This window comes from Cornus florida, unplaced genomic scaffold (assembly GCF_030987335.1).
Source record: "Cornus florida cultivar Cherokee Brave unplaced genomic scaffold, ASM3098733v1 CherokeeBrave_3.0.0_Hap2_Chr03, whole genome shotgun sequence".
Taxonomy (NCBI): Eukaryota; Viridiplantae; Streptophyta; class Magnoliopsida; order Cornales; family Cornaceae; genus Cornus; species Cornus florida.
This window is the reverse complement of record NW_026775573.1, coordinates 95,894,428-95,899,821: the sequence shown is the minus strand read 5'-3', so window position 1 is coordinate 95,899,821 and position 5,394 is coordinate 95,894,428. Positions and strand designations below refer to the sequence as shown.

Genomic DNA, 5,394 nt, shown 5'->3' with positions numbered 1-5,394 from the left:
CACCAAACTTGTTTGGGGCATAACTTTTAGCTCGGGACTTGGTTTTCAACGCCGTTTCTTCTGTTCTTCTTATTTTCTCATTTTGAACCTTTTTTGTTCACAGAGTTTTGCCTTTTGAGCGTGTCTGCACGAAATTTGACGTTTCCTAACCCGAAGGGCCCGTTCAGGGCACTTTTAGGGTTTTTCTATAAATAAGAGCACCTAAGAGAAAATATCAGATTTTTCTCTCTCTCTCTCTCCTCTCTCTTGGCCAAATCTCATGGCAGCCATGGCTTCCATGCTTCTCTCTTCTTTTCCGGTCACTTCCCTTGGCTGAAAAAGTGTAGTACCTTTATGTTTATTGTTCCCCCCAACGTGCTCTTCAATTCCCTCTTATTAGAATTTGGTTTTGCCCATTTCTTGAGTTTGAGTTTGGATTCAACTTGTGAATTTGATGGGGCTTCCTTGGGGGTTATGTTCGCGGTGTTGTCCCCGACAAAACGTAGAAGTTTTGTTAGATATAGAGCACATTCATTTTGGTGGGGATTTGAGATTTCATCTCAAATGGAGGTAGGGGATGTTTTAGGATTTTATATATGTTGTATTGTGTGTTTCCCATGATTATACAACCTATATGTATGCCTTGTATCAAATCTAGAGAATTGAAATATTTAATTCTTTGTATAAGATTTAATTTTCATAATGATGTGTAACTTGGATTTGAATTGTGGCATGCCAGAAAATCTTGTTTTAATATGTTGGTTAACATATATTAAATTGGGATTAATTAAATAAGGATTGCACTTTTTAATTAATATTTATCTTTTGTGAAAGATTAAAGTTCATGGCCGTACCTTGTATGAATTCAACTTGTGTTATGCTTTTAAATCATGTTTTAATATGTTATTTAACATACTTTAATTTAAGAACATTTAGTTGAGTATGAAAATCTAGAGGTTTTAATTATTTTTATTTAATTAAACTATATCTTATTGTTCCATGGATTTAATCATGTTTTAGAAGTTGCTTCTATTTTAAGATCATGGATTTAAACTTGTGGTGTATTCACTTGATTATGTTTTAAGCATTGAAAAGCATTGTTGTTAAATTTATATTCATGAGAACATGTTTCTAATATGAATATATTGTTGACTTGTAATTTCATAGCATGATGAATATGAAATGCTTATTATGAACTATTAGGAGTTAAATTGCTAACTTGTTACTATTTAGTAGTAATATGTATAAGTTATGAACTTATTTGGCTTATTTTGGAATCTTGGGACATTGTTGAGTTGAGATGGATAGAGTATGGCTCTAGTACGGGGATGTGAGTCCTCTAAGTCATTGAGATAATGCGCACTTAGGGTGGTCTTCCCTACGGATTAGTGCCCGAAAAAACCATTGAGGTCTCGGCAGAATTTCGAGCGTGATGTCCAAGTTTTCTACTATTTGTTTTCGCTTTCAATTCCAAGTTAATAATCATGTTTATATTGTGACTTGTGGTTTTGGCTATTGGCGATTTTGATGTCGTTAAGTTCATCTATGTTTATGATTTTAATGAATCATTTTGATGTTGTTAAGTACATCTATGTTTTATGATTTTAGTGAATCATTTTGATGTTGTTAAGTACATCTATGTTTATGATTTTAATGAATCATTTTGATGTTTCTAAGTACATCTATGTTTTATGATTTTAGTGAATCAATGTGAACTTTGATGTTGTTAAGTACATTATGCCTTATATGTTCAAATGTGGTTTAGGAATGATCCTATAGATTCATTTAGAACATAAACGTTAGGTGGCATGACCCACTTTGGTTATTTTAGCATTTTAGATTTCAAGTTGATAACCTTGAGAATTTATAATTTGTTGCTTTGTGTAAGCATGCTCCCATGTTATTGGAATTGTATGAATAATGTGATTTATGCTTGAAATGATCTAGGGTTGCTTAGGATGCTCGCAGAGTCTCATCTTGATATAGACGTTAGGTGGCATGAGCCCTTTAGAATGTTTAACCTTAAGGTAATGAAATTGTAAAACTTTAGGTCGATGTATACTCATTTCCTACGAGTAACTTTATGTTGCTCACACCTACGTTATTGCCTTTGAAGTGTAGACCTTTCCAACTTTGGGGTTTGGCATGTGAATTTAAGCGAATGACATGTAATGAGGCCACAGGCCATTATAATACATTTCAATATGTAAAGTATACTTGCTAGCATGTTTATATAGCTTAAAATCATGTTTTTGGACCAAATTCATGTTGGGGTTCAAGGCTTGGGTTAAGCCTTCATGTTTTTGGTTCATAACAGGCCATTCAGCATGTCTTCGAGCCATTTCGGTAGTCCGAAGCTTCATTTCGGTCAACCGATGGCCTTTGGTAATTGTTTGAACTTCCAAAACATCATTTCCAGTAACCAAAAGTACTGTTCAAGCCTATTTCGGTCGACCGATGGGTTATTTCGGTCTACCGAAACAACCAGCCCCTTTGAACCATGATTTTAACTCTCAGCATGTCCATTTGGGTCATCCAATGGGTCATTTCGGTTGACCGAAATGACCCCTTTTACCCAACTTCTCCAGTTCAGTTTCAGCACAGATGTTCTGACTTCAAATGACCATAACTTCTTCATTTTAAATCCAAATGGGGTGTTTCTTAAGCCTAAATTCATGGATATTGAGTCATCTATCCAATGGGACCAATACAATACTCAGATTCCAGTTAGAGTGGGAGTTATTCATGTTTTAGGGAAGTAGTGTCAGTTTTTACTTCGACCGGGATAGGGCATTTTGTGGGATTCTTGTCCAATATTCTTAGAAACTCTTGGAAAGTCATGAAATGGTTAAGTTAGGTTTTTTTCACCTTGTTTGACTTGTTTAGAGTCAAGTTTCTCTTTTTGGTTATGAGTTGACCACTTTGCCCTTGGTTTATGGTTTTTGTCCGTTTCGACCTTTGTTTCCGTTTTTGTTCGCCTTGAACTCCGTGACTTCTTGGAAGGTCACATTGGTGTCTTAGAGATGGTCTATATCTCTATAGACTTTGGTTCTATCTTTTGCTTCCGTATTTCTGATTCGTTATCGGGTCAACTTTCGGTTCATCACTAACGAACCGGGTTGAAAAACTCGGGTTGCTACACCGAGTATGGAAGAAGATTAACACTTGCTCCTAAATCAAAGAGAGCCCAATTAATGATATGATCACCAATGATGCATGAAGGGGTAGGTGAACCGGGGTCCTTAAACTTTGGAAGAGTGTTATGTTGCAAAATTAAGCTTACTTCCACGGTTAAGACCACTTTTCTAGGTGCTTGGCTTTTGTTCTTCCTCTTTTGGGTGCACAAGTCTTTCAAGAATTTCGCATAAGCCGGAATTTGCTTGATCTCATCTAAAAGTGGAAGATTAACTTTCACTTGCCTAAACACATCCATAATTTCATTTGTTTTGGCCTTTTGCTTGTCATTTGAAATGGATCCTTTTAAGGCATCCGAAAATGGAGCTCTTGGTTCAAAAACCTCTTCAGAATTTTTCTTTGAAGTCTCTTCAATACAAGAAGTTTTGAAATCATGTTGCAAATCTTTCTTTTCAAAATCACATTTCAAATCATTTTTCAAGATATTTTCATTTGAAAAATCATGCATATGCAATGAAAGAGGAATAGGATGATAAACGGGACGGGTGTCGACTTGTGGTTGCACCGGTTCACTCTCTTCATTGGATATACCCACTTGGTTGTCCATAATCTTCCCACTTCTCAAGGTAGTCACCGCATTGACATGCTCTATTGTGTGACCTTCCGATGAGGAATGAGTCTCCACAACACATTGTTGCTTTTGTGGGGCATTTAGAGGCATTTTTCCTTTCTCTTTTGCATTTAAAGTGCTAGCAATTTGCCTACTTGGGCTTCTAGCTTTGCAATGGATTGAGAGTTAGAATGAAGTAATTGTGTGTTTGCCTTAAAGTGCCCAAAGCGGTCAAAACTTTCTCTTCAAAAGTGGGACTTCTAACATTTCCTTAGGAATATGATTGATTGGGAAAATGAGAATTCGAAAATTGGTTTCCTTGTGATTGGTATGATGATCTAAAAGCTTGGGAACCTTGGCCTTATAATGGAGGTGGTACTTTCCTTAAAAACCACCTTGGGAAGGGTTTGAACCCTCCCCTTGGCTTTTCCAAGAGAAGTTCTGGTGATTTCTCCAACAAGGATTATAGTGATTGTCATAAAGATTGTTCCCTTGATTAACAAAAGTTGCATTTACTTGTTCATGATGCTCACTTTACACATGTCCAAGGGGACAATTGGAAGTAGAATGTAAAACACTTGAACAAGTCATACATGTCTCATTAGATGCATGATGAGAATGATTACAGAAGGAAGATACTTGATTTGCCGAGTTTTAGTTGATCAAGAATTAATCAAACCTTTGAGATAATGATTTCATCTCGGCGGCAATTTCATTGGAGTGGTCGACTTGATGTAAGCCAACACTCTTCCTACCACTAGAATTTCTACCATTCTTCGAAGATAAAGTTCGATGCAAAGAATTTTCACTCATGCTCTCATAAAGACGCCACACGTCATCCTCATGCCTATCAATGTAAGAGCCACCCATGGAAGCATCAACCATGCCCTTGTAATTATCCGATAAACTCTTAAACAAATATTAAACTAATTGCCATTTCGGCATGTCATGATGTGGACACTTCCTAAGCAATTCATTAAAGCGTTCCCATGCCTCATGGAACATTTCCCCATCCCCATGTGAAAATTCCCTAATTGAAGTTCTCATGACATTGGTCTTAGAAGCCGGATAGTACTTCTTCAAGAACTCTTGTTGCATTTCTGCCCAAGAAGTTATTGAAAAAGGCCTAAGATTGTTAAACTAATATTTTGCCTTGTCTTTGAGGGTGAATGGAAAAAGTTTAAGCCTTAAGACCTCTTCCGGCATGTCCGTATATTTCACGGTGGAACATACTTTAAGAAACTCATCCAAATGCTTGTAAGGTTCTTCACTTGGAAGTCCATGATAGTTAGGAAGCATTTGAAGGGTTTGTGGTTTGATCTCATAGTGGTGTGCTCTAAATGGCGGCAATTGAATGCATGTGGGTGCATTGTATTCATTAGGTACATAGTGATCTTTTAAAGTAAGGGAGGATTAGTAATTGGAGGTGCAACATGGGCACCTTAATTGCCTTGAATGATGGGAGGTGGTGGAGCATAGATTAGCCTTGGCATTCCCAATAGAACTTGGTTTTGTTGTTGTGGTGGATAAACAAATGGCCTCGGCATGCCTAATAGAACTTGAATGTTATCATGATGCACATTGGGGTGGAGGATACCTTGTTGGTCTATGTGACCAAGTTCCTCCACATGGTCCTTATTATGTCCTTCCATTGATGAAATGGATTGACT

At 36.9% G+C, this 5,394-nt stretch overlaps 1 pseudogene; it reads left to right on the top strand.

The window, feature by feature from the left end:
* Positions 1-4,667: 4,667 nt before the first annotated feature.
* LOC132301834 (small nucleolar RNA R71) lies at positions 4,668-4,766 on the top strand (annotated as a pseudogene).
* Positions 4,767-5,394: the final 628 nt, after the last annotated feature.